This window comes from Mastomys coucha, unplaced genomic scaffold (genome assembly GCF_008632895.1).
Source record: "Mastomys coucha isolate ucsf_1 unplaced genomic scaffold, UCSF_Mcou_1 pScaffold6, whole genome shotgun sequence".
Lineage (NCBI taxonomy): Eukaryota > Metazoa > Chordata > Mammalia > Rodentia > Muridae > Mastomys > Mastomys coucha.
Genome location: NW_022196912.1, coordinates 38,412,302 through 38,425,822, shown reverse-complemented (window position 1 = coordinate 38,425,822; position 13,521 = coordinate 38,412,302). Strand labels below are relative to the sequence as shown.

The 13,521-nt window shown below is 49.1% G+C and overlaps 1 protein-coding gene across 7 annotated transcripts in view; it reads left to right on the top strand.

Moving 5' to 3' along the window:
• Lpin1 (lipin 1) overlaps window positions 1-13,521 on the top strand; it is a 108,185-nt gene that overhangs the window by 47,457 nt on the left and 47,207 nt on the right. The window contains exon 1 of one of the 7 annotated variants that reach the window (XM_031355822.1): window positions 3,900-3,997. The exons of the other annotated variants lie outside the window; for them this stretch is intronic. The gene's annotated coding sequence lies outside the window, so the exon portion shown is untranslated. Of the gene's footprint in view, window positions 1-3,899; window positions 3,998-13,521 lie in introns of those variants that run through there. 7 annotated transcript variants of the gene reach the window in all.

Genomic DNA, 13,521 nt, shown 5'->3' with positions numbered 1-13,521 from the left:
GCAGCACCCATCATTCCCAAATCATAGAATTCATTCCTCCAGTCTATGCTGACGTCGACTTCTGTCAACCTCCCTCTGTACCTTGGCACCACCATATTCCTGTGTTGTCCTTCTGGTCTAGTCTGGCTCATTATGAATCGTTCCTAGATGACCACAGTGAAAAGGCTGTTATGGTGGTCCCTCTCTTGCTTTCTCTGAGGGAGAGGCATCTTACATAGTAGCTATGACTGTCCCTACACACCTGAGACCAGCCTCTGTTAGCCCAGATGTACCTCAGGTTCTCGGTACAAGCCGCCATTGATTGCCCCTTTCCCTTAGCTCCTCCTTCTGGCCTGGATTTGCCTAGAGGAACTCAGGACTCCAAACTGAGTTGAATCTTCTTGCTTGGAGACTGAACTGCCCAAACCCTTTGTCAGTGGACAAGCCTTGGGTTCGTAGCAACATTGAACATGTGATCACTCCTTAAGGACAGATACTCTCATGTGGCCCAGGCACCTACCACACCACAGGCTGCTGTGCTGGCTGGGAAGTGAGCAAATGAGACCATGGGCAGTGGCTGCTCAACCCAGAGACTGACTAGGGAACAACAGGGCCACAGTGTGGGTGTTGACCCACATATGTTGGCCCTGAGGCTGCGTGTGTTGGCACTGTTGTAGGCCTGGGTCCCTGGGAAGCCTGGGTGCTATTTTCTTCCTGGCATGTTGAGGGATGGATTGGAGTAACACGGACTCTAAGATGCCCACTTGCTGCCAACTAGCAGTTTCCCTTATATGTCTTTGACACCCCCCACACCTCCCTTTGCCCTCCTGGAACATCACACTAATTAAAATGGTCCTGGTGTCCCTCTGAAGTCTGCCTTCTCTGATGCTTTTGTTCCTGGCCCCTTGCCATTCCTGGATTACCTTCCTCCTCTGCCTTTGAACCAGGACCATTTTATATCTTCTTCCCAGAAATCCTCCCAGGCCCAGCCACAGTGCCATGGCTGCATCCTCCTGTCCCTGCTGGGTTTTCCCACTGCTCGGTCCTGTTGTCCTCTCCCCCCCCCCCCCCCCCCCCCCAGTGGACTGGTACCAGGTGGCCAGAGGTTTCCACCTTGCCTCTGAAGACCTCAGTAAGGAAATCCCCATGATGAAGATGCCTCGTTGTGTTACTTGGTGTTGGCATCAGAGCCTGGACTCTGCCAGACCCAATTCCCTGACAAATGATGCCACATGCCATCAGTGGGCCAGTTAGACAGGGCCGTGGGGAAAGGCAGAGAAAGGAGACACATTCAGTGTGGCCCCAGCAGGAAGAGGAACAAAGGGGGTGTATGGGGAACCTCTTCCTGGGAGACAAGCTTCCTCCTCCAGGAGGATGCCAGGCTTCATTGAGCCATTGTCTTCTCCCTGAGTGGGAGTCCTAGGGAAATTCTAATTTCTCCAGAGGTCCATTGTCTCAAAGAGCAGGCCTACCGTGTCTCCTTTGGGTACCCCCTTAAAGCTGGGGGCCCTCTATTAAGGGCTAGCCTTAGACTCTGACGAGCCTCCCATCCCCAGGAGCCCTAGGCATTAGTACTCTGTCCTTCTGGGATAGCATCCAGTGGCTCTGCAAGACTTTCTGCTGGGATTTTGCAGAGCTGACCTCTAGAGCGGAGACGTCCACCTGAGGTGGCTGGCGGGGGGGAGGTCTCACTCTTCTGTTCACACCTGCTCCGACACTCCCACTCCGGGTCAGACCCCTTAGCTGCGCAGCATTCAGTCTGGAAAACAGAACCTAAGGACTTAACGGCAACTGTCACTAACAGCAACTGAGGAGATGCCTTTTCATTTAGAAGGGGTGGGTGTTTTTACATTCACATCAGCAGGGACCAGTTCCTGGTGTGGTGAGGAACACCTGAGGTCCCATGTTTAGCAAAAGAGCAATTTTTCAGCATGGCATAGCCTGTCTCTTCACGATGGACACCTGCATGATGCTTGTCCTCCCCGAGAGACCAGGGAGCCAGCTGCAGACTCTGGGTAGAACCGCCACCAAGTCCTTCTACAATTCCCACTCCTAGTAGTACTGGATTTTAGAATTGAAAATCTAGTCAATATTCCGCCAAGAACTTAACAAGTTTCTCAAAAGGACTTGTTTATCCAGCACCTCCACCCACTTCCTGGATTGTAAAACTGAGTCTGGAATCTAGGATGCTGTGCAGCTGAGGCCAGGTTTGGCTCCTTCCTCCTCTAGCTAGAGTCATTAGGTTATTTCCCCTCTTCCGACTTGGGCAGAACACAGCAGGTACTGGGATTGGCTCAGGGGATCACCTCAGTTCTCTGGCTGAGTCACAGCTCTGCAGCAGCAGCCTGGCTGCTGACAAAACACTGTCTGGGGCCCCAGCAGGGGGGCTCCAGACTTTGCTGGGTTAGAGCACCTGGGCTTCAGAGAATCCAGTTTTTGTAGAGTGTGACCATCTACTGTGACCTAGTGAATGGTTTTGATATAAGTGTCCTGTTTGTATGATCTTCTTATAGGCAGCAGGCAAAGTTAAACCTAACTCTGCTTATCAGAGCTGTCTGTGTGTGTGTGTGTGTGTGTGTGTGTGTGTGTGTGTGTGTGTGTGTATGTGTGTTCCAGTTCCCAGGTTCATTTGTGGGGTAAGGGCTTTGGGCTGGACTTTATGTGTTCAGACCCCCCTCTCTACCTATCTTCAAATCTAGATAATTAAAAAAAAAATAAGGCTTTCTTTAGATGACAGAATATAAGACTTGCTTTCTGGAAAGCCTTGGGGTGGGGTAGTGGAGGAGGTGGGGAAGATGGGGGAGGTGGGGCAGGGTACCTTCATTCTGGGGTCCCAGAGCCCCAGGAATTTGTGGGCAATCCTTGTGGCTGCTTGGGTTGCCCCAGTGTAGCTGGAGCGCTTCCACCCCTGGCTTGACTCACAGAGTCACCCTGACTATGCTGAGCTTCTGATTGAAGAGTCCTCGGTGGAGTCAGTCCAGCCTGGCTCAGTTCCCCTGCAGGTCTGTGGTGGGAAGCACTCTTCATCATTCTGACCACCCTCTTCTCCCTGGTTGTGGCTGGCATCCACTTCTGACTTCTATCCCCTCGTATAGTTCCCAGGGACATGCACATGATACTTGGACTCTCTCTTTGGTCTTCAAGACCCTAGGCATGCGCTCTCCAGCTGTCTTCCTCAAGGTCTTTGCGGGGTCTGTTCCCTAGAAAGCACTGCCTCTTTGGAGGGTCGTTGTATATACACTTTGATATTTATTACTTGGATGTAGCTCAGTTAGCAGATATGAAGCTCTGGGGTCCATCCCCAGCATGCGTAAACCAGGTAGGATGGGCGCGGGATATGGCTGCCTTGGAATCTCAATGCTTGGGAGGTGAGATAGGCAGATCAGAAGTGCAGGGTCATTCCCGAACCCCCACAGAAAGCTTGAGGCAAGCCTGGGATATAGAAGTCCCTGTCTCCCAAACAGAATAAAACACAGTGTATTGTCCTTCGGGATCAATACACTGGCACTAAGAGTGACTTGGTCTGACTTGAGCCATTCCATCCCCAGACCTGGCATTGTCCAATTATTTATTCCTTCCTGGCTTTGCTGCCTGGTGGTGAACGTAAGTCAGGAGGGAGGCAGGATGTGGGAGTGCTAAGATTGGGAATTGATCCCTAGCTTGTGGCACATCAGGGGAAGGATTAATTGTAAACTCCCATAAGGTCAAAAGGGGGTTAAGCTGTGGAAATAGAAGACTTTGGTCTCCTACTCCGGGAAAGCCAAGGCAGACAGTCCAGTCTGGGAAGGGATGGGTGGGATGGGGGAGGTGGGGATATGAGAGGGAGGTCTGGGAGGCGGTGGGCCCTGAAAGTGTCCCAGCAGCACGCTCCTCCATAGTCCCCTGGCGCCGCCCCGGAGACTCCGCCTCCCTTCAGGCCCCGCCCCTTGCCGTGCTCTAGGCTGACAGCGGCTCAGGCCCGGTGTTTGCATACAAAGGCAGCCACTGGCGCGCGCCCGTCAGCTCTTGAGTCCTTTTGGTGAGTGGCAATGGGGACCCGGGGCCCAGCTTGCGCCCCAAAGCTCATTACTGAGACGCAGGGCCCCGCAGGGAGGCGGTGTGGGCCGTGTTGTGACACGGGTCTTCCCTTGGGCTGTCGAAGCTTGCAGGGACCCCGCGGTCCGAGACCCGGATGAGAAGCATCCCAAAGGGTTTAGGATTTTGGCTTTGCAGCCAAGGAAACTGAGGGAGGTTGACTTTCATGCTCAAGGGCACACCGCCGCTGGACGGCAGCGAGCTGGGAAACCGGATTCTTAGATAACCAAGCTCGCAACAGGCCTCTGTGTAGCTTTGCAGTCTGGTGGGCACTGGGCCTGTGGTTCTCCTAGCAGCTGCAGGCATTTTTATCTGGGGAAAGCCAGGGAAATATGGAAGGGAAAGCAAGGCTTTGGAAGTCATTAAGTATTAGGTGGGATGGGCAGAGTCAAGGTGTCTGGCTGATACTTTGTGTGGCTAGTAGTTGCTTCAGACGCCCACCATGCTTTGCAGGAGGCAAGAACGAAAGCGGTGGGCAGGTCTGGTCTGGGGGCGCGTGGGAAAAAGCCGCTTCTCGTAGGGCAGTGAAGTTGTGGGGACTAACGGTTCTTGGAGGAGAGGATGGCAGCCCATGGGGATTCAGACATTTACTATCCATCGTTTGTTCCATAAAATAAGTTTTATGAATGAAAGCAGTTAAGGACTAATAACTTACACCACTAAGGGGACTTTCTAGTGTTCCCAGAAAGGCTGAAAGATCCCAGTGTGTTTGGTTCCCGGTGTTGACAAAGCTTCCTGTTTGCTGACAGCGCTTGTGCTGTCACGGGTTTTGTGTGTGTGGGTGTGTGTTTTTGGCCCTTATCCCTGCTGTGTAGGGCCTGGTGGTTGGGTTGGGAAGCCTGGGGCCTGTGCTTGGTTTTGTCTTTGCTGTCCCACCTCACATGATTTCTACCCTCTTTAGGGGGCAGTCAGCAATGTTCTTGTGATGCTTGTCACTTTTTGAAAGGAGCAGCATGCCCACTCTTGTTGCCTGGGTGATAAGTTGGGGTTCAGATGAGGGAGATAGGATCCTCGGTTGCTGTTCTGTGTGGGGTAGGGTGTCTGCTGGTGGGGCTGGGGCGGGTCTTGGCTTATCTGTTGCTCTCAGGGCGTCGGGCTAGAGAGAGGGAAAGGTCAGGAGATGGCAAGACAACTGACTACTGATAGCTGGAAATCCATGGGCCAGAGACGTCACTTGTGGAGCCTGATTATCAGTTTCTAGAGTGAGGTAAAAGTTACACTTCATTTACTAGACTGGTACTCAAATGAATGGTGATGCTTCAGAACAACTGCAGACTGTTACTTTGACGGGGGAGCTCAGGGTACCACTGAGGGTCCCTTTGTAGGGCTGGTCTGGTCCTGGCTACCTAAGGCTAGCCCCTGGTCCATAACTGAGCTGTTTTGGTTCACCTTTTCACCACCTTAGATTGGGAATCCATTTTTCCTGTGTCTCTTCTCCCTTAGATTCAGGGTCTGTAAGGGACCCTTCAGGTATAAAGGTATGAATTGATTTGAGCAAGTACATGGGTGGGAATGTTTAGGGGACAGGTACCTTGTTCCAGGCTAGCAGGGGTATGGGGTTGGTGTCCGGTACATTAACAGCCCTGGCTTCTGGAGCCTTTTGAAAAATCAAACAGAAGGGAGTGGTGCAGGCTGGTGGGTGAATTGTCTGTACTTGGACACCTTCAAACGTGAACTTGGAGCTGTCCCTCTTGACCTTACTGTCTTGCCTAGGCTAGCCTGGAACTCAAGGTCATCCTGCCTCAGCCCTCTTGGTCCTAGAATCATAGGTGTGTGCCACCATACCCTGCCTGCCTCAAACCATGTTTATTGTGAAACATGAATATCTCCTTGCACTATCCCAGCACTTCTCTGATTCAGTAGTGTCCACTGCTCTGCCTGCCTATTCTCTTGGACACGCAGGGCTATGCGACCATTACTAATGACTGAGGCAGGATTGCAGGGAGGTGCAGGGATGTACAAAGGTCCCAGGAACAGAATCTTCTTGACCAAGCTGTGCATCTGGACAGAGGCCTCTCAAAAGTGTGTGAAAGGACACTGGGGTTTCCAAGGAGAGCAAAGGTCCTGTGCCCTGCAAGTGAGCTAACGGTTCAGGGCCAGAGAGGTTCTGAGTCCCAACCCAGGGCACAGGAGCCACACTGGGTCTTCTATGTGTCCCTCTCCTGTTGACCAAGCCCTGAGTGCTTCTTGGCAGGGACCCGAGGACACTCATTACCTGGGATTATAATACCCACTTGTTGCCAGAGCTCAGCTCTGAGAAGTCTTATGTCACTTAGCTGACCTTCCAGCCCCAGAGTAGGGATCATATCCTAGTTGTCCCTGCTACTGGGACCTCGTTTCTTTTAAAATGAAGGCTAATGAGAACCTTATTAGAAGCCATATTCAGAAATTGGTGTGTGTGTGTGTGTGTGTGTGTGTGTGTGTGAGAGAGAGAGAGAGAGAGAGAGAGAGAGAGAGAGAGAGAGAGAGTGTGTGTGATTATGCATGGCGCAGCATGAGTATGGAAGTCAGAGAACAACTTCATAGAGTCTTTTCTCTGTCCCTGCCTTTATGTGGACTTCGGGGATTGAACTCAGGTTCTTAGGTTTGCCAGCAGGCAGCTTTGTCTGGTGAGTTATCTCACCAGTTCTTTCGTGTCCCTATTCTGTTGAGTAGTTTTCATTGACATGGCAACCCTGAGGCCAGGTGTACAGGAGTTCTCAGACTCTCCACTAAAAACTGATGTGAAAGCAATACTTATATATATGGAAAAGCCCTGGTCTCCTGCCCACCTGCTTGCCTGCAGCCCTTTGAGTGTGGATATTTATGGAGCATACAGCTCCCTTCCTCTCTTAATAGATGCATACTATTCTATATATAATGTGGATGGCCCATAATTTATTAATCCAGGGCTTTATAGATCTCAAAGTGATTTCTGCTTTTCCCCATCACAGTCAAGTCTGTGATTACTGCCACTCACAAAGATCCTGTTGTTTCTGGGGGCTGGCGAGATGGCTCAGCAGGTAAGGGGGCCTGCTGCCAAACAGGATCACTTGAGTACGATTTCTAGAACCCACATTCATGGAAAGAGAGAATGAACTCTTGCTAGTTCTGTGGAAAGAAAGAACTGACTCCCACTAGTTGTCCTTTGAGGTCCATATGCATGCTGTGGCATGTGCATGCATGTCCCTGTGTGTACACACACACTCTAAAAACATGATCAATCAGTAGACTCAATTCTTGGTAAGGAATTACTGGGGTTTGCTACTATGTGTCAGTAGTTCTTTCTGGGACTTTGTCTTGTTAGTGACTGGAACACTGAGTAGGTGGCTTGGGATTCTACTCTCACTGTTGGGATATTTATGGAGTGTTTTTGTTTGGGGCCTTCTGAAAGGCCTTAAAAATGAATCATTTTGTGCGTGTGATAGCATTTGTGTGTGTGTGTGTGTGCAGATATGTGCCGAATGCAGCAAGTGTGTGTGCAGATGTGTATGTGTGCACTGGCAGGTGTATATGTGTGTATGCAAGTTTGTGTGTGTGCAGGTGGGTGTATACATGTGCACATACATAGGGACTTTATCTTTTGAGCTAGGGTCTCTTAACTGAGCTTGTTGCTACTGATTGAGTTGGAGCCACTATCCTGAGAAGTCCCGGGGATCTCGCTGTTTCCTCTCCATTCCTCCCTGGTGGTTTGTGCCAGCCTCTTCTGCTGGGATTAAGCTCAGGTTGTCATGTCTTGAGACTTGTAGTTTATGGACTGAGCCATCCCTCTTTTGATTTGCATATCTGTGGGAATCTGGGCAGATGACTACTCATGCATAGTTGTCCTGGAGTCCTTTACTATCTTATGAGCCCCTTATAACATAATTGTGACAAGTTTACAGTGGGACTGACCTGAGGCCACCCTCACATGACCTTAATATTGCAGGTGGTGGAATGGCATTAACAGAATGTGTGTGGTTAGGAGAGCTATGGCAAGGATTTTGAATTTTGGCAGAGGGGGATGGGGAGGCAGAGACAGAGACAGAGACAGAGACAGAGATAGCACTTGGAAAAAATGTAGACTTTTTCTAGCCTAGCCTTTTTCTTAGTCCTAACTAGATGAGGAATCATGAGACTTATGGCACTTCTTAATGGTGTCCCGAGGCTATGTCTGGGACAGTCTGAGACTGGGGTGGTGGCTGTGCCAAACCCTTATAAAATGCCACAATTGATGAGGGAGGCACATGGCCTCCAGTCCCAGGCTGGGGCCTTGAAGTCGGGCTTCCTTCCAGTATGAGCTCCACATTTACCTAGGAAGATCTTACCTAGAGATGGCATTTCAGGGAACTTAGTTTTGGTTCAGAATGCCAGCTGAGAAGCAGCTACATTAAAGAAAAAAAAAAATCTGTGTGTTTTGTGACTGCCAAATTTCTCTAGGCCCTGGCTTAAGTGGTTCTCAACCTGGGGGTCTCGACTCTTTCACAGGAGTTGCATATCAGATATCCTACATATTCAAATATTTACATTATGATTCATAACAGTAGCAAATTACAGTTATGAAGTAGCAATGAAAATAATTTTAAGGTTGGGGGTCATCACAACATGAGGAATTGTCTTAAAGGGTTGCAGCATTAGGAAGGTTGAGAACAACTGGTATAGAGAATTCCAGGCTTGTCAGAGGATTCTGTAAGACTTGGTGAAGTTCTCCTTCAAAATGCATTTGAGGGGCTGGTGAGATGGCTCAGCGGGTAAGAGCACCGACTGCTCTTCAGAAGGTCATGAGTTCAAATCCCAGTAACCACATGGTGGCTCACAACCACCCGTAATGAGTTCTGACGCGCTCTTCTGGTGCTGTCTGAAGACAGCTACATTGTACTTACATATAAATAAATCTTAAAAAAAAATGCGTTTGAGCCAGGGACTTTGGACTCACGTCTCCAGCATGCAAATCCCTTGCCAAATTTCAAGATAAAAAACAGCAGACCCAGTGGACTTTAAAAGTAGTCTGGTTCGTGGCTTCAAGCAGTCCCACTGGAAATGGGAGCTTTAGACTTTGTTCTCTCTGGCTCCTCTGAACTTCCTTCTGAGGGACTTGTCCATGTGCTTGCTTTTGCATATCAACCTCTCTCCCATTCGGCCTCCTCAAGTGCTTTCAAAGGAGCTGAAACACCTCAGCAATGATGGGCTTATGAGCCTGTGGGAGGTCCTACTGCCTGGCAGGTTTATTCCGGCTGCTTATCTTCAGGCTAATGGAATTAGCCCTTTCCTTAGGAGCTTTTCAATGCCAGTGCAGCTGAAGGAAGTGAAATTTGGGACTTTACATCTAGTGGTTTGATTATATAGAACTCTTAAAGAAAAAGTTGTACAAGGCTTATTTTGAAGAGAGCCTAGTTTGGGGGCAGGGACAGAGAAAGAAGGACCCTGTCCATACCACCCTTGCCTGATTTCAGCCCAGCAGGTACCTAACTTACTGTGGCTTGCTAAAGGCTATCGTGTGTCACATGCCTCCTAGGGAGGAGTTGGCCCTTGCACTTCAAGTCTTATTTTTTGAGGCAGGGTCTCATGTAGTCTAGGCTGGCCTCAAACCTAGGATAACTTTGAATTTCTGATTTTACTGCAGGCTGCACCACTGTACCTGGTTTATGCAGTGCTGGGGATTGAACCATGGCTTTGTGCATGCCAGATGAGTGCTCTACCAACTGAGCGTCATCTCCAGCCCTTAAATATATATTTTTTAAGATTTATTTATTTATTTAATGCACATGAGTACACTGTAGCTGTACAGATGGTTGTAAGCCATCATGTGGTTTCTGGGAATTGAACTCAGGACCTCTGCTCCGGTCCAAAGATTTATTTATTGTTATATGTAAGTACACTGTAGCTGTCTTCAGACACACCAGAAGAGGGCATCAGATCTCATTACAGATGGTTGTGAACCACCATGTGGTTGCTGGGATTTGAACTCAGGACCTTCAGAAGAGCAGTCAGTGCTCTTAACCACTGAGCCATCTCTCCAGCCCCTAGCCCTTAAATAATTTAAAAGTGTATGCCTTACTTAGGGTTTCATTGCTGTGAAGAGACTCTATGACCAAGGCAACTCTTATAAAGCCAAATATTTAATTGGAGCTGGCTTGCAGTTTCAGAAGTTCAGTCCATTATCACCATGGCAGGAAGCGTGGCAGCGTGCAGGAAGACACATGGTGCCAGAGCTGAGAGTTCTATATCTTGATCAGCTGGCAGCCAGGAGGAAACTGAAATTGTTTCACATTGGGTATAACGAGCATTTAAGACGTCCAAGCCCCACCTCCACAGTGACAGACTTCCTCTAGCGAGGCCACACCTTCTCCAATAAGGCCACACCTCCTAATGGTGACACTCCTTCTGGCCAAGCATTCTACAAGCGGACCATTCTTATTGAAACCACCACTATGTGCAACTCAGTGCAGCCTTCAGTGTGTGCCTCTGGATCAGAAACTCTTCCTCCACGGTTGCCCACTCCACATTTCTGTTCCCTCCCAGCCTCTGGTAGCTGCTGTTCTACTCACGTGACTTCTCCGGTAGTCCTGGAGTTTTTGTCCTGTTTTGACTGGCTTCTTTCACTATCCTCACTGCCCTCCTTCCTTATTCCATATGGTGGCAGCTTGTAGAATTCCCTCCCCTCCTTTTCTTGCATGTGTGTATGTGACTGGGTGTATGTGTGTGTGTACACGTGTGTGTTGTGGTTTGAATATGCTTGGCCCAGGAAGTGGCACTACTATAGGAGGTGTGGCCTTGTTGGAGTAGGTGTGTCACTGTGGACATGGGCTTTAAGACCCTTTATCCTCACTGCCTGGAAGTGAGTATTCTGCTAGCAACCTTCAGGTGAAGATGTAGAGCTCTAAGCTCCTCCTGCACCATGCCTGCCTGGATGCTGCCATGCTCCTGTCTTGATGATAATGGGCTGAACCTCTGAACCTGTAAGCCAGCCCCAATTAAATGTTGTCCTTATGAGAGTTACCTTGGTCATGGTGTCTGTTCATAGCAGTAAAACCCTAACTAAGACAATGTAGGTAGAGCCCAAGAGTGGACATTGGGCGTCGTCTTCTCTCTCCTGATCATACTGAGGTCAGGGACTCTCACCGAACCCAGAACTCACTGATTGGACAGGCCTAGGGAGACTTTTAAATCTCATAGCCCACCCCCAGTAATATACGTCTAGCATGGCTACATCACCTCAACCTCTTCAAGACAGTGCCACCAACTGGGGACCAGGTGTTCAGCCTGAGACTGTGGGGGGAGATTTCTCATTCAAACCACCACACTGATGTAACTTCCTTTTAACTATCAATACCTTGCAAATGTATTCTTGCACTGGCTTCTACCAGTTTAGAAGTTAATAATCTCATTGGATAACCCTTCAAACCTGGCAGCAGAGTTTTCTGTCTTCACTAACCCTGCTTGTGTAGTCTCAGTCAGTTATCAGGCAAATGTCTTTATGTTTGACTTTCTGTGTCCTGTGACTGCTATAGTCTCATGCAGCTGTTTTAACAGTGGGACACAGGACTCAGGGGGAACTGAACCCGTGCTGTCAGCCCATGCTCTCTTGCATTCACTCTAGAATAAACCATCTCATACTCTCTTTGCGGCAAGAGCTGTGTTTGCTCCACTTTGTGGGAAATATCAAAGTCCGTTTTAGCTGAGCTGGCCTGGGCTGGGGCTTCCTTGCCCAAGAACTTGGTCTGTTGCTCAGTGATATGCACAGTCCCTGCAGGAGCAGGGCAGAGTTAGGGGATGCTCTGGTGGACGTCATGAGAGGGCTTGACTGGACCAGAATAGGGGTTGCTTGCAGTGAGCCTGCCTCTCATCTGATAGCTTGGTACCAAGCCTGTAATCATGGGCATCTGCTTTGTGACACTTGAATGTACTTTTCCGTTTCTTCCTGTGACAGGCTTATTGAGAGAGACACAGGGATGTGAGATTGGATACATGACAGAAATTGTGAAAGAAAAAAAAAAGGATCCCTTAAAAATGATCCCACAGGCCGGGCAGTGGTGGCGCATGCCTTTAATCCCAGCACTTGGGAGGCAGAGGCAGGCAGATTTCTGAGTTCGAGGCCAGCCTGGTTTACAGAGTGAGTTCCAGGACAGCCAGGGCTATACAGAGAAACCTTGTCTGGAAAAACAAAACAAAACAAAAATCCCACAGAACTGGAGAGTTGAGACTTTTCCTCTTTTGCCACACTCAGCAAAAGTTAAAATCTCAAGTTTAATGTGAGGAGTGACATTCTGGGGAAGAATGTGAGGGTTGCAACATCGTGCTTTTTAAACTCAAGTCTTTGCGGGGGGGCGAATTCTGCATCTCCTGTTTTATTTTCTCAGGCACGATCTCACATAGCACAGGATGGCTACATGAAATCATGATCCTCCTGCCTCCACCTCTTGTGTGCTGAGATTAGAGGGATGTGCTATCATTGACTGACATTTTGGTTATAGGAGCATCAGTTCTCCATCACAGGCCTGTGCCAGGGACTCTGTCTTTTATATGAGCTATAGTGCCAAGCCCAGTAGGGTAAAAGTCCCAAAGTTGTACTGATGGTGGTGGTTGGCTAGCTGGTTGGGCAAGCATGCTAGCATACGTGTCCCCTACATTTGTCAGAGAATAGGTGGGCAGGCAGGGATTGGACAGAGACTGATAGAAGCCATCATCTCCCTGTTGGTTAGCATTTAGTGTCAGAATGCAGTACAGGCTGACAGTTGGAGAACTATCCAATTGTCATCAACTATCGCCCTGGTATGGGCCCTGTGTCCTACAGTACTGGCTGGACTTGTAAGATATGCCCATGTTGCAGAAGTGGCATGCTTTTGAGGAAACCAACTGCTTCCTGATTGGATCTGAGGTTTGCTCCATGGGAGAGAATGCATGGCTGACACTACATGTAGAACTGATCAAAAGCGTATGGCTAGAGAGGTCACAGGCCCTAGGAGGGGATCCGTTACTGATGTGGGGAAATCTACTACTAATGTTTTACCAAATGGACACATAATTAAACCGACTCCCAAATATTTATGACATTAATGTGAGGAGGTCAGAGGATCAGAGGTTGATCTGTGGGAGTTGGTTCTCATTCCTCCATGGTGTCCTGCAGAATGAACTCTGGTTTTCAGGCTTGGTGGCAAGTGTCTTACCAGCAGAGCCATCTTGCTAGCCCCTGGACATGCGTACACATACAGGCAGGTGCAGCTCTCAGGCTCAATCAGAGTACCTTTCAACAGTGTCAGAGTTTCATTGCTCTGAAGTGACACCATGACTGTGGTAACTCTTATAAAGGAAAACAGTTCATTGGAGCTGGCTTACAGTTTTGAAAGTTCAGTCCATTATCCTCATGGCAGGCAGACCTGGTGCTGGAGAAGGCTCAAAGCCGTTCCTCTATTTCTCCAACAAGGCCACGCCTCCTAATAATGCCACTCCCTATGGACCTATGGGGGCTATTTTTATTCAAAGCACCACAGGCAGCGAGCACTGGTCAAA